The sequence below is a fragment of the Schistocerca gregaria genome, chromosome 1 (assembly GCF_023897955.1).
Source record: "Schistocerca gregaria isolate iqSchGreg1 chromosome 1, iqSchGreg1.2, whole genome shotgun sequence".
Taxonomy (NCBI): Eukaryota; Metazoa; Arthropoda; class Insecta; order Orthoptera; family Acrididae; genus Schistocerca; species Schistocerca gregaria.
Window position 1 is genome coordinate 687,625,002 of NC_064920.1, and position 16,384 is coordinate 687,641,385.

At 46.2% G+C, this 16,384-nt stretch overlaps 1 non-coding gene across 1 annotated transcript; it reads right to left on the reverse strand.

The window, feature by feature from the left end:
- Positions 1-15,844: 15,844 nt before the first annotated feature.
- Positions 15,845-15,917, reverse strand: Trnaa-agc (transfer RNA alanine (anticodon AGC)). Its single transcript has one exon. It is a non-coding gene; the product is annotated as a tRNA-Ala (tRNA).
- Between the last annotated feature and the right edge of the window lie 467 nt (positions 15,918-16,384).

Sequence of the window (16,384 nt, forward strand, 5' to 3'; positions counted from 1 at the left end):
ATCTCAATCAGCCTGTATATGACTGGACGGGGCACAATAAAGGCGATAAAAGATAGCAGAAGGTACGATGCAAAACAGCCGATTTTCAATGTCTCTCAGATACCAGACACACTGCACCGGGTTTACAGACGGGACTGACCAGGAGATGAATGGCTGTGGGAGGGCACACACAAGAAAGGTAAATTATATTTTAAAGTACCATCTATGAAGAAATCGTTTGAAAAGTTGCACCAGCTTGTATCGGGAAAGAATGGAGGGGAAAATCGACCTTCTCCTCTCCGTGGAATTATTCCACCATTTTCTTCAAGAGATTCAGAGAAACTACGGAAAACTTCAGTCGAGGTGGCTGGACGGATATCTGAAGCACCGTCCTTCCGAAAAGACTTCAGTTGCCCCTGCACCACCTCGCTCGGAGGAAGTCAAATGGATGTCCTCCTGCCACCTTGCGAACTCTGGTTGTATACAGCATTGCTGCTGTCACTTGGGACTTTCGTGCAGTGTATATCTAGTCGATAGATCTTCGTGGGACACAGATGATGAAAACCAGAAGTAAACACTATTGGCCATTAAAATTCCTACACCAAGAAGAAATGCAGAAGAGAAACGGGTATTCATTGGACAAATATATTATACTAAAACTGACATGTGATTACATTTTCACGTACTTTGGGTGCATAGATCTTGAGAAATCAGTACCCAGAACAACCACCTCTGGCAGTAATAACGGCCTTTATACGCCTGGGCATTGAGTCAAACAGAGGTTGGATGGCGTGTACAGGTACAGCCGCCCATGCAGCTTCAACACGATACCACAGTTCATCAAGAGAAGTCACTGGCGTATTGTGACGAGACAGTTGCTCGGTCACCATTGACCAGACGTATTCAGTTGGTGAGAGATCTGGAGAATGTGCTGGCCAAGGCAGCAGTCGAACATTTTCTGTATCCAGAAAGGCCCGTAGAGGACCTGCAACATGCGGTCGGGCATTATCCTGCTGTAATGTAGGGTTTCGCAGGGATCCAATGAAGGGTAGAGCCACGGGTCGTAACACATCTGAAATGTAACGTCCACTGTTCAATGTGCCGTCAATGCGAACAAGAGGTGACCGAGGCGTGTAATCCATACCATCACGCCGGGTGATGCGCCAGTATGGAGATGACGCATACATGCTTCCAATACGCGTTCACCGCGATGTCGCCAAACACTGATTGGACCATCATGATGCTCTCAACAGAACCTGGATTCATCCGAAAAAATTACGTTTTGCCATTGGCGCACCCAGGTTCGTCGTTGAGCAACCATCACAGGCGCTCCTGTCTGTGATGCAGAGTCAAGGGTAACCGGAGCCATGGTCTCCGAGCTGATAGTCCATGCTGCTGCAAACGTTGTCGAACTGTTCGTGCAGGTGGTTGTTGTCTTGCAAACGTCCCCATCTGTTGACTCGGGGATCGAGACGTAGCTGCACAATCCGGTACAGCCATGCGAATAAGATGCCTATCATCTTGACTGCTAGTGATACGAGGCCGTTTGGATGCAGCAAGGCGTTCCGTATTACCCTCCTGAACCCACGGATTCCATATTCTGCTAACAGTCATTGGATCTCGACCAAAGCGAGCAGCAATGTCGCGGTACGATAAACCGCAATCGCGATAGCCTACAATCCGACCTTTATCAAAGTCGGAAACGTGATGGTACGCATTTCTCCTCCTTAGACGAGTCATCACAACATTTCACCAGGCAACGCCTGTCAACTGCTGTTTGTGTATGAGAAATGGGTTGGAAGCTTTCCTCATGTCAGCACGTTGTAGGTGTCGTCACCGACGCCAACCTTGTGTGAATGCTCTGAAAAGGTAATCATTTGCATGTCACAGCAGCCTCTTCCCGTCGGTTAAATTTCGCGTCTGTAGCACGTCATCTTCGTGGTGTAGCCATTTTAATGGTCAGTGGTGTACTTACAGAGAAGCACTTGAGAACTGGCCTCCATTGGTTGGATTTGGTGTTGGGTGGGGAGAGACATCGATTGGCTATCTCCCAGAATAAAGTCTGCAACATGGACGAATTCATCACGAAACACAGTTGATGGAACGACGAAGCTATCACGTACTGCGGAGGCCGGGTGAACCGTGCTGGACTGCTATAACGGCGTACGACATACACAGGTAGCAGGAAGGAACAAGTATTGCAAGACAAGTATTTTCTTATTTGTTGATAATGAAATGAAGCAACAATCCGTTTCAGGCGAACTATCTCTTAGCTTCTCTCATCTCCAAATTAAAAGTGGCTGACCACGTATTTATTCGAAAACACTATGGCGGTTCGGATCACATATGATCTGATTATTAAACGTGCATTTCCTTGCATGACTTTATTAATTTTGAGCATTAGTGACTGTAATAGCAATACTTTGTGACTGACGCCGGATGTACACTCCTGGAAATTGAAATAAGAACACCGTGAATTCATTGTCCCAGGAAGGGTAAACTTTATTGACACATTCCTGGGGTCAGATACATCACATGATCACACTGACAGAACCACAGGCACATAGACACAGGCAACAGACCATGCACAACGTCGGCACTAGTACAGTGTATATCCACCTTTCGCAGCAATGCAGGCTGCTATTCTCCCATGGAGACGATCGTAGAGATGCTGGATGTAGTCCTGTGGAACGGCTTGCCATGCCATTTCCACCTGGCGCCTCAGTTGGACCAGCGTTCGTGCTGGACGTGCAGACCGCGTGAGACGACGCTTCATCCAGTCCCAAACATGCTCAATGGGGGACAGATCCGGAGATCTTGCTGGCCAGGGTAGTTGACTTACACCTTCTAGAGCACGTTGGGTGGCACGGGATACATGCGGACGTGCATTGTCCTGTTGGAACAGCAAGTTCCCTTGCCGGTCTTGGAATGGTAGAACTATGGGTTCGATGACGGTTTGGATGTACCGTGCACTATTCAGTGTCCCCTCGACGATCACCAGAGGTGTACGGCCAGTGTAGGAGATCGCTCCCCACACCATGATGCCGGGTGTTGGCCCTGTGTGCCTCGGTCGTATGCAGTCCTGATTGTGGCGCTCACCTGCACGGCGCCAAACACGCATACGACCATCATTGGCACCAAGGCAGAAGCGACTCTCATCGCTGAAGACGACACGTCTCCATTCGTCCCTCCATTCACGCCTGTCGCGACACCACTGGAGGCGGGCTGCACGATGTTGGGGCGTGAGCGGAAGACGGCCTAACGGTGTGCGGGACCGTAGCCCAGCTTCATGGAGACGGTTGCGAATGGTCCTCGCCGATACCCCAGGAGCAACAGTGTCCCTAATTTGCTGGGAAGTGGCGGTGCGGTCCCCTACGGCACTGCGTAGGATCCTACGCTCTTGGCGTGCATCCATGCGTCGCTGCGGTCCGGTCCCAGGTCGACGGGCACGTGCACCTTCCGCCGACCACTGGCGACAACATCGATGTACTGTGGAGACCTCACGCCCCACGTGTTGAGCAATTCGGCGGTACGTCCACCCGGCCTCCCGCATGCCCACTATACGCCCTCGCTCAAAGTCCGTCAACTGCACATACGGTTCACGTCCACGCTGTCGCGGCATGCTACCAGTGTTAAAGACTGCGATGGAGCTCCGTATGCCACGGCAAACTGGCTGACACTGACGGCGGCGGTGCACAAATGCTGCGCAGCTAGCGCCATTCGACGGCCAACACCGCGGTTCCTGGTGTGTCCGCTGTGCCGTGCGTGTGATCATTGCTCGTACAGCCCTCTCGCAGTGTCCGGAGCAAGTATGGTGGGTCTGACACACCGGTGTCAATGTGTTCTTTTTTCCATTTCCAGGAGTGTAGTAGTTATTTCTTATCTCATACAACCAACTGAACAGCTGCAGTTACAGGATTCATACTTACGTAGTACGTCCCACATTGATTCCTGTGGTTATTTTATGCATTGTTGCTTATCCGTTAGCACTGACAATTCCACGGAAACGCCGCTGCTCACTGTCGTTAAGCGATGGCTGTTGGCCACAGTGTTGTCCGTGCTGAGAGGCAATGCCTGAAATGTGGTATTCTCGGCACACCCTTGACACTGTGGATCTCGGAATATTGAAGTCGCTAACGATTTTCGAAATGGAATTTCCCATGCTTCTAGCATCAATTACCGTTAGCGTTCAAAGTCTGTTAATTCCAGGCGTGCAGCCATAATAACGCCTGAAACGATTATCACGTGGACCAACTGAGTACAAATGACAGCTCCGTCAATACGTTGCCCTTTTATACCTTTCGTACGCGATACTACCATCATCTGCATATGTTCACGTCGCTGTCCCATGACTTTTGTCACTTCAGTGCCGTACAGCGACATAATTTTGCCGGTACATTCACCGGTATATGTGGATACTGGCTGTAAAATGAGTTGTAAATTGAGTTAGTAGTAAAGAAGTAATAAAACCTAATGCGAGGTGCTGAAATTTTACTGCATGAATAGCGAACATATAGTAGAGGATAAACTTTTTTCCTGTTGTTATTTTGTGGGGTGGGGGTGTGACAGCGAGGAAAAGTCCCAAAAAGATTTCAAATTCTATGTAAAGCTCATTGGAAGCCGATAAGTGCTCTCATTCTCAAATACTGGGTGAATAAAGTATGCGTATTTGCGGGCTTTGACATTGTCTCAGTACATGTACTTAGTCTAAAACTTCTACCTTTAACATAACATAGCATATTTTAATGAGCTGATTATTGCAACATTTTAAATTTTTTAAATGCTGCCAATAATTATAGAAAATACTTAAAATCAAATTTTTGTTGATCCTGGAAGCCAATAGACAGGCAGCTTGCAAATGGGACTGCCTGTTTAGTAACAATCACTTCGTGAATGTGGGTCCTTAAAATTTTTCCTGTCTTTGTGGTTGCGTTACTCTGTTCAGAAATGTTCAAATGTGTGTGACGTCTTATGGGACATAACTGCTGAGGTCATCAGTCTCTAAGCTTACGCACAACTTAACCTAAACTTCCCTAATGACAAACACACACACACCCATGCCCGAGGGAGGACTCGAACCTCCGCCGGGACCAGCCGCCGTTACTCTGTAACAATCATGTCATGTTAGTCGTTTATTAAATCACCTTGTGGCCAATTTCTATGATCGATATGTACAAAAGGCATATGTTAAGTCTCTCTGCTTTTAATCTGTGTATTACACTGTCCAGATATCTTACTGTGACCAACTGTTAAAAGCCTGAATAACCACCTTCGCCGGCCGTTGTGGCCGAGGGGTTCTAGGCGCTTCAGTCCGGAACCGTGCTGTTACTACGGTCGCAGGTTCGAATCCTGCCTCGGGCATGGATGTGTGTCATGTCCTTAGGTCAGTTAGGTTTAAGTAGTTCTAAGTATAGGGGACTGATGACCTCAGATGTTAAATGCCATAGTGCTCAGAGCCAATAACCACATTCTGTAGCGTGAGACGTGCAGGAAGAGAATAAATGAGATATTGGAAGGCACCAACAGGGACGTAGCCAGCTGCGCTATGTTTCTCGGTTGAGGATCGATGGCGCGAACGGCCCGATTGAGGTGGTCCTCCAGATTCACGATTGGGTTTAAATCCGGTGACTTTGAAGACCAGAGATGTTCGGTAAATTCAGCCCTGGTGCTCTTCGAACCACGCACGTACACTGCGTGCTCTGTGCCACGTTGCATTGTCCTGCTGATAGATGTTATCGTGCAGAAGGAAAAAACTGCTTGTAGGGATAGACACGCTCCCCAAGGAAAGATGCATACTTGTGTCGATCCATTGTGTCTTCAAAAATTACGAGGGAACGCCACACACCACAAGGCTCCTTCCTCCGGCCAGGACCCTTCCGACAACTGTTGCAGAGCCGTACACGCCAATGACCGTCTTTCAGATGGACCATAGAGAGTTCACCTTTCCCCACTCAGTGGACTTCCAGTGTCGGTATTGGGGTGCGAATTCCAGCCTCTGTCGCCTATGAGCAGCAGTCAGCATGGGTGCATAAACTAGGCGCCTACTGCGGAGGCCCAAACGCAGCAGCGTCCGCTGCACGGTCGTTGAGAAGACACTGTTGATAGCACCTTGGTTCATCTGGGCGGTTGCTCAACAGCTGCACGTCTTTTCGCTCGTACAAGTCTCTAAAGCCGTCGTCCATCCCTGTCACCTGTGACCTGAGGTGTGCCACAGCTGCCCTGGTGCTAGTTTTGAATAGCGTAATTTTGCCACAAACGCTTCACTTTTCCACGGTGGCATGCGAGCAGTTTACAAACTGGAAATGCTTCCAACCTTGGCCCAAAACCGAATGATCAAGCCCTTTTGGACGTCAGATTACGACAACGGCACTCTGATCCGCGTCCCCACGAAACGCTTTACGTACTGTCCACTGCTGACCGAGCGAGGACGGGCAGTGGCTGGCACACTGGACTCGCATTCGGGAGGACAACGGTGCAATCCCGCGTCCGGACATCCTGATTTAGGTTTTCCATGATTTTCCTAAATAGCTCCAGGAAAATGCCGGGATGGTTCCTTTGAAAGGGCACGGCCGACTTCCTTCCCCATCCTTCCCTAATCCGATGAGACCGATGACCTCGCTGTTTGGTCTCCTCCCCCAAACAACCCAACCCAACTATCCACTGCTGGTGCTGCCATCTGCCGTCTGTGAGTGTTTGTTGCACGTTGAGATCGAATATAACCTGCGTTCACACTAATGTAACTGTACCGCGTCCATTTCCTTTAATTTTTCACATATTATGAATATACTTTGCATCGTCACCATTTTGGACAAAGTGGTCTTCTCAGTAGTATATATGACTAACTTAATTATTAGACATTTACTTAATACCATTGGCTCTGTGTGATTTAATGTTACATTCACGTAACTTTTGTACCACACTGAAGAAGAAAAACATTTTTGTCTAGATATTTTATTTTCCAGAATTCCTTTAAAGGCAACTGAAACATTCTAATTCGTAAAATGAATACCACTTTGAACCGTGAATTTACTTTCAAAATCTTTTCCTAAAGAATCTACTTTATTTACTAGCGATTCATCACAAAAACATTAACACACTTAATCACACTAGATGAGCGTGGAAGTAGTTGCCAGGGAGTAACTGATGGAAAATGAAATTACTTTCAACAAATGTAAATTTTATTCCTAAAAGCTTTTTCAAACACGGATTTAAAATTATAAACAGAAAAGCATTCTTGAAATACTATTTTATTTAGAGGCAGAAAACACAATATTAACAGTAGGAGCCTTCGGGCTGAGAAGCTTGCCTGCTCCCTTTCAACACGGCCGTAGTCATGACCGCTCACAACAACCTCTGAAAGAGTACACTGGTGCAAATCTGCAACACACCAGATTACTTTAAACAACAAAATGTTTAACAATTCACACAAACACGTTAACTATGCACCCCGTAAGAGGGATGAAATGGTACAACACACAAATTATTTCCCACCGAAGTGCAATTTTTGTTTTGTTTTTTAAGGACTCTTACGGTGGAAGGGTGGCAACCTTATAACCTAGAATGACTAATTAAATAAAACCCATAAAATGCAGACTTACATAAAATGTACAACATGCTCTACATTACACATATACCACCTCGCAATATGATAGGCAAGATAAAAACATATTTCAAGAATTCGGCCTTTAAGAAATAAATTCGTTAACACCGAATCCGACAAACATGACAGAGGCAGCTATTAACGTATGGCAGATTGACAGGGGGGGGGGGGGGGGGGGGCTAAACAACCCGAACCGCAGATTGCTCTAAACCTCCCCAATTCCCCAAGGCAATTCACCTTCCCGCGGGTGGGCAAACGGAGAAGAATAGTGGGACGACCCCAAAACAAAGCGGCTGGTGCCCACACCAAGAAAACAAGTAGAATTTAACAAGTAAATGAAACAACATATCTCCAATCGCTGAACTTCTAATAAACTGCGATTTCTGGAGAAGACCTGGCGCAACACCTCCAACACTCTCCCGAATCGTTCGCTGCCAGCCGCTGCAACGGACGCAGGAAGGCGCGCCGATCTCCCGTGTCACGGCGTCGCAGCTCGCTCCGGCCAGCCCGATGTCGTGGTTTCGCTCCTGTTGCTCTCGTGTGAACCGCGAAGCCACTACCCCTTTCTATACGGCGCTGTCCATTGGACTCATGTGGCGACCTCACATGCGCCGACGCTAAAGGCGGGCCAGTCATCTCGTGTCTCAGTGCGCGACCGACCAATCGTCCGATCCAGCCGCCAATGACCGTTGCCCGAGCAACTCGAGCAGACTGGCGGCCTAACGCGCAGACTCAGATGCAGGAACTCAGCCCCGACCGGGCGACCACTAGCTGAGTTCCGTTACTGGCGGAGCTGCAAGACTCTCATTTTCTGGTTTTAAAGTTTGATCCAAACGACAGACATACTAGTACTCCCACGACAGACAGATACTAACTGCCGCACAAATACAAACGAGAGACAGACCAGAAACTGCTGACGAGTGACTGACCCAGACTCACTCCGACTGACCAACTGACCGACTGGCGAGCTCATAGCGCCCCTTAAATGCACGTGAGCAGGCTACCTTTCCCCTTTCCCACCAGAGGGAGACACCAAAGCTGCGATTGCCACAGCGGCGCCACCGCCAGAAACGGAGGGCGACTGCTTCACACTACGCTCTGCGGCGCGCTCTTCAAAACAGCAATTTTTACCACGGCTCACACTTGTCTTGATTACTGTCCTTACTTAAGGTGTGCGACATCGCCCACTGACGAGTCATAACACTATATCCACCTTCTTAATAGCGTGCTGGTCCATATTCAGAACACAGTGCAGCAGCGACTGTGTAAGGTATGTATTCGACAAATCCGCATAGAATTCAAGACGCATGTGGCACCAAATGTCAACGAAGTCGGAAAATACTCGTAAATTACCGGACAGTGGTTTGGGGGTTCGAAGCGTCCCAGACATGTTTTATCGGGTTCAGATCAGGCGAATTTGGTGTCTCAGATGTGAATGTGAGTTTACTACCGTGCTCGTCAAATCACTATCGCACGATACCGGCCTCGTAAACTGGACAGTTTTCCTGCTGGAAGAGCCCATCACCTTCAGAAAGACATCAAACGTAATGGGATGCAGGTGATCGACAGTAGTACACACCTAAGCCACAGCGGCCGTCGTGCTTTCTCTTTTAGCACAAATTCGATGAAAGCCAACGTGAATGTCCCCTATAGCATAATACTGCCTCGACCAGCCTGTGCTTGTGGCACGGTACCCATTCCAAGCAGACATTCACATTGGTATTGATATCAGGGCTCGATCATCGAACGGATGTAACAGGAAGCGTGATTTATCCGACAAGGTCATTTGTTCCCATGAATCCACGATATAATCTTGATGATCTCGTGCCTACTGCAGTTGACTTACTCAAGTTACATCTCGTTATATCCTTCCATTTTGCAATTTAATCAGTTTTAATCTGTTGTTCATAACCGATAAAGGTCACTTCCAGGTATGCAGCTTTCTTTCACGATTGTTAAACCAGTGTTAAACTAAGTAGTAGCGCTGATTAAATTACGCTCTGTGCAAATTTCTGCCATATGGCTTCCTTTTTCACTCATGTTGAATTCATGCAGATGTTGAACTCAATATGTGGCAGACTTCTGGTCCAGAGATGAGCTAAGAGAAAAAACATATTCTGGCTGGGCGGGCGGATCTTCGAAGCTCACAAACAGGATTTATACGCTTGCCAGCAGAAGCTGACGAGTATAATTATAATTGGGGAGCTCTCCAGCAATCATCAGAAATTATTACGGAAAAATTACAAGAAACCGCAACTGGGATGGCTAGACGAAGCACTAATCCTGAAATCTCATTATAAAAACAAATTTTCTAATTTTCATAACAGGTAATTAGAATTTAAGTAACCTGCAGAGAGTAGAAAGGGTTTTTAAAAGAATACTACCCAAGTTTTTCTTCAGAGTACGGGTTTTTTCATTGACCACCTTCAGTTCTAGTGGAAACTGAATTTTATATTATGTATGTAATATTTTTCAGTACGAATATATTAGTAGTGAAGAGAACATTAGCCATAGGTTTCTAAGAATCCTGAGACATCCCTCAACGTATCTTCTGTCTTACTTTCAGACAGCAGAGAGATTTCTAGTTGCACTACGTCGTATTTCATATCCTGATTACACATGCCCCTACAAGCTATATGTTGTTCAAGTTAACTTCCAGGGTGTCCTGCGAAGGAGTCCCTGATTTCAGAACTAAATATCTCGTAAACTAAGATCGATAGACGAGTACAAAAAAGGTATGTTTAACATGAAAGCTGTAAGATTTGTATTCAAAAGTTACACAGAAGTTTCGTAATAGCTAGATGGTAACACATGGCGCTGTACGCTGTGCAGATCGCACAGCATCAGCGCACATAATTAAACTCGTCCTCTTCAAGCAGTATTTGCAATCACTTAACAACCTTTTCGAAACGACCGCCACACACTGCACGGAGGTGACGCAAACGGACAGTGAAATTTGCCATTTTATCCTTTAGAACCTCAACGGAAATGGATTCAGAAGCCACACATTGACTATTTAAGCTCGTCCAGAGTGGTGGGATGGTTATGGTAGACAGTGCCTTTCAATGTGCCCCACAAAAAGTAATCACAAGAGTCAGGTCTGGCGGATATGGGGGCCAATCCATCGCTGCACCAGTAAATTTGGAATAATCTAACTCAATTATTTTATTCCAGAAGTATTCATCGAGAAAGCGAAACATCTGTTCAGTGCATGAACCACTCGGTATCTGGTCGATCCTCAAACCTTAGCTCTGTGGCGACAAACTGTCCGAAAATCGCCATGTAACTTTCACTAATGATCATTTCTAGCATGAAAAAAGAGCCAATAACGCCTCTGCTGCGTACCGCAAAACAGTGGTTTCACTCCACACAAATGGGGATATTCTGAACCCCAAAATGGCGTTTTGTTTGTTCAAGATTCCATTCAGGTGGAAGTGTGTTTCATCTGTGAATCACATGTAACCAACATAAACCCATCATTATGAATCATTTTGAGAACCGGGTTCCCACAGTCAGCCCTCTGTTGCACAGCTCGGTAGGTGGTTTTGTATTTTGAGCTGAAATATCTGTAGGCTCTATCTCCGTATCTTTTGCATGCTGGAACACTTCAAACCAGTCTCTGCTGTGATTCTTCAGTCGGATTTCCCTGGATTTTGATGAATAATTCCAGAAACTGTGGTGACATTTTCAAGAGTAACAACTGTTTGCCTGAGGTCTCACTAGATCATTAGCCACGCTGCCTGCACTTTGGAATTTGACAAAGAACTTGCGAATAGTTTTCGCATCAGATCCTTCTCGAATATTAAATCATACTTGCCATAGGACTGTGTTCTAACCTGTGGTATTCCAATACCAGCAAAACACTTTATTCAGTGGAATAAATGATTTCAGTCTCTTTCTTTGGTGCGTGAAAGTCATTTCACATTTCAGCGGTGGAACTCGTCTCTCTCCCCCTCCCCCTCCCCCTCCCCCTCCCCCTCTCCCTCTCCCTCTCACTCTCTCTTGAATTCGCAAGGCTCCCTAGTGTCGTAGGTCCAGCAGTTTCATCACTGTGCCTACTTCTTCCAAGGGCTGGTTGATGTAACTGCTCGCTTTGGTTATGAATCTCTTTGCCTCTTGTTGTCTTCTTATGTTTTGCTGTTGCTGCGTTACGTCGCTACTCTGGTAACAAGTCCGCCACCGGGTGGTCGGTCTCTAGAGCTCCTGGTTGCCGAGATCATTAACGAACTGATTTTCAGAATCCCGCAGAGCCGCATAAAATCTTATTGCTGTCTGCCGCAGTTGTTGGCTCAACATCGGCATTCGAGCAATTTGGTTCAGCTACCAGGTTGGGAAGTCGCGTGCAAGGTGCACCACTAACTCGAGAGATTCGTTCTGGATCGTTTGCAGCATGTGGAGCGACGAGTCGGTAGCATTTCCCCACACTACAGCAGCCTGATGAGTGTCAGGCAGTCACGTAGGGCGTAATGCCACAGTGCGAGGAGTATCGTTGTTGGGCTGAGTGAGGGGTACAACAAACGCATCCTGCCCAGCAGTTTACCACTCACCTCTCGGAAGTGTGCCTTCCACGTTAGGCGCCTGTCCAAAATGAGAGTTCGAGACCACAGGATGGAGCCATCTGTGAACTGCGTTGGTTGTAAATCTGCTGGCAGCCGCTAGCGAGTGAAGACCACCGCCTGTCTCTTGACTGGTTTAGCTTGAGCCGCCATTGGTGGCCCCACCTCCGGTCTCCCTGCAGGACAGCTATAGGTGACATCGCAGCAGTTGTGCGTTCATCTGTCTTGCGAACAGTGAAGATCATTCACAGAGAGCGTCAGATGGATCCTCGGTGTCTTCTGGACCTCTGCAATGAAGAGGGAGTAGGGGGCCGCGCACAGACCCCTGTGGCACTCCCACTCTAATGGGACGAGCTGTCGAATCATCATCGATCGCCCACACATGGAATGTGCTCCAGCTCAGGTACAACTGGACAAGGCAGACGTGCGACACAGCTACTCCCAGTACAAGCAGCTTGAATAGGATGCCGTCGTGCCACAAGCTGTCTAACGCTTTGGAGACGTCGGCGCTCTGCGCTACGGTGCACTACTTTTACCCACTATGCATTGCAATTACAGCGCCATCTATTAGCAGCTGTTGGAACTATTTAGAATTTCTGTATAGCTGCTGTATAAAATTCTAACCGCTTTCACAATAAACATAGCGTTCGTTGCTCTCCTCTAACGAGTCCGCAAGTCGTGGTCTAGTGCCGGCACGGTAGGTCAACGTGTTCGCTGCCCTATGTCGGAAAAAAAACTGAGTAAAAGTATCAACAATAAACTTCGACGGGTGTCAGGGGGCGTCCGCCCCGAACGAATGCAACGAGCAATAACGAACAATATAAGATCAAAAACAAAAGTGGTTAGCGTTGCTGCCTCCGCATTATGGGGTCATGAGTTCGATTCCCAACTGTGTAGGGGATTTTCTCCACCCGGGATTAGGTGTTTGTGTTGTCATTATCATTCAGGTTAATGGCGAGAATGGAAAGTGTAAAGATTGGGAATTTGTACGGGCGCTGATAACCATGCTGTTGAGCGCCCCACAAGCCAAAACCATCAACGTCTATCGATCGTAGTTTTCGAGATATTTCATTTTAAAATCAAGGACTCCTGCGCTGAACATCTTGTACCAACAGCTTATTCATGTTTCAATTGCTACTGACCACTGTTCTGAATTCGGTGGTACTATAAGGTATCAGTGACGTTTGACAGCTATTTTGAAAATTCTTGAATTGCAGAGAAAACTTTACGGTGGACAACATTGCTACATATTACTCTATATAAAAGCACTCAGAAAATAAATTTCTACATTATACTTAGTTTTAGTTGATGTAATGTGCAGCTTATATTGATGATTCACAAACAGTACCAGCAAACTGTTGTGTGGTGTACTTTTTATTGTTTATCCGACGAGTTGCTGTTTGATAAACCGTACTGTGGAATAGTCGTATGTAGCTGACCTAAACCGATTATGCAACTAGTACTTAGTATGATGGTGGGTGTAAAGAAAATTGTTCGCGAATCTTATAAACCAGATGTTACCTGCCGTTGTTCGTTCATCACGTAAAGTAACGAAAAAGTAGCTTTCTGAAAAATGTAAACGTAGTCACTTCCTATGTTCCAGATACGATTTCCATTTTAAAAAGAAATTGAAGACGCACGTAAAGGAGTAACTAATTAGGTTTGGAACTTAAAGGAATGGCTATTATGCTTTAACGCCCGACGACGAAGAGTTGATTAGTGGCAGATAACAATCTAGGGAAGAACGAGAATATGGAAGCGCATCGGGCATAAGGTTTTCAAAGGAACGATGCCGGAAATTTATAGGAACAATTTACTGGTACCGAATGCCAATGCCGTGTCGACACAGTGTTCCGTTGAACGACGTAACACGTTAGTTCGATCGCATGTGTGGCTAGCGACTGCTAGGACAAACAGCAAAGATGTCATTCTTTTGGCAGTAAATATTAAGGAACGGTCTCCAATAGATGTAACGTGGAGGAACTGAATTACTTAAGGCGTTAAACTTGTAATCATAATGACGGTCCGTGTGTTTATGAATAATATCTTACAGATACATTTTTTTTCAAATTTCAAGTGTCTGACCATTTGTGAAACATTATGGTTTGAATAGCGGTGATGAGATATTTGTCTTTCAGTGTACTAATTTAGTAATTTTCCAAAATAGTCCTTACAAAGGTTGCTTGAATGTGTGAACTCTTTTAAGTGGGAACTAGCGAGGTTAGTGATCTGTAAGAAAGTATTTTGAGAAGTTTGTGAACCTAGTGTCAGGCTAATCGCTGTTGTCTGCCAGGATGAACTTGGCAAGGCACAATGCGGAACAGCTGTGCCCTTAATGGTAATATAATTTTATCGTAACATTTTTATGTGTCCTTCTGCTAACACTAATTGCAGGAAGTCACATTACAGGTTCGCAGTGTAAATAATATAGTGTAAATAATGAAATAATGCATGATGCGAATACAGTTTATGTAGTTGTGACCACATGAAAAGCCCTTACCACCAACAGCCAAGCTGCGGCTGAGAGGTTGAGAGCAAGGTATACTGCTGGAGATAAGCAGGAACGTGAGCAACCAAATAAGCTGTTGTGCTGAGTACGTATTTATTGTTCAAACAAATGACGACGTAAATAATTAGTTATTATGCAGAAAAAAGCCACGTGGCGAATAAAAAGATACGTGTAGTCTCTGTAAGATACAAAGAACCTCAATCTGTACCCACATGATTGTAATGTGACTGGACTTGAATTAAAAGTTAGTCCTGTGAGTGAAGACGGAATATATATACTGTATGTAGGAGGGGGTCTTGAAAAGTAATTCCTCTAAATTTTTAAAGCGAAAATCCTGAAAGCCTATTACAAACGTTATTAACATTCTACATCTTTATTCTTCATGTCTACATATTCACACCCCCTGTGGCCATGGGACTACGAATTATGTTGTGTAACATGGCGGTGTTAAACGTTACTATGTTGGTGCGTGAGAAACAGTGTGTTGTAATCGAGTGTAGAATTCGAAGGATTCGTCCAGATATGGAGCACCCTCTACTTCAGCATCGCCGGCCGCTGTGGCCGAGCGGATCTAGGCACTACAGTCTGGAACCGCACGACCGCTACGGTCGCAGGTTCGAATCCTGCCATAGGCATGGATGTGGGTGTGATGTCCTTAGGTTAGTTTTAAGTAGTTCTAAGTTCTAGGGGACTGATGACCTCAGAAGTTAATTCCCATAGTGCTCAGAGGCATGTGAACCATTTTCGTTCAGCATCGCAATGGCAGATGAGCTCTGCGATATCTGCAACAATCCAATGTCTTAGCTTCGCTGTCATCGATTATCCTCTGCAGTCACGACTTGGTCCCATCCGATTTTCATTTGTTCCCAAAACTTAAAGAACACCTTCGAGGACTTCACTTTGATTTGGGAGGGGGGGGGGGGGGGCGGTGCAAGCAGAGGTGAGCATGTAGCTCCGTCAACGGAGTCAGCCATCCTCAAGTAACGAGATGAAAAAGCTGGTTTTTCGTTGGGAGAAGTGTGTTAGTCGCCAAGATGACTCTGCCGAGAAATAAATATTTGTATTTTTTTATTTAAAAAGATTTAGGAGTTTTCACATAAAAAACTCTGAGTCATTACTTTTCAATAAGCCTTCGTAGAATCATCTGAATGACGAAGGTCATAATTATTTTAAAAACAGTGGAAAAAATTAAAACTTTTCTGGAGGCGCCGGGTATCGATCCCGGTACCTCTCACATGCTAAGCGAGCGCTCTACCATCTGAGCTACGCCCCCAGACAAGACAGCGTTGCGATATGGCCACGAGACACTGCAGTGGCCACCGTGGCTGCTGGAAGTCGGCCAACCACAGCGCCAGCGCTTTCACCTGGGCGCCGCGTGGCGCACGCTGGTGCTGTGGCCTCCAGCAGGCTTCCAATCCTGGGCGGCGAGCACACGGACGATTCTAACTGCTGCTCGTACATCCAGACACCTCCAAGAATGTACTCACTTACACAAGATATTGCTCACACCAGAAGAAGTGACAGTTACCAACCACTCAGTTCCTGTCGCTGTTATTGCTTTCAGAAAGTTTTGTTGGCGTTAGATGGTTTCATTGCATTCCATGGTGAGCCCTACTATGTTGAGAATGTCATAATGTCCCATAGTGACAAACAGCTAAATCGGTATCCATACGGCAACATACGTACCCAACATATTCCAAAATGCCGCTCATATAAACTGGATTTTCTGATGCTCATACC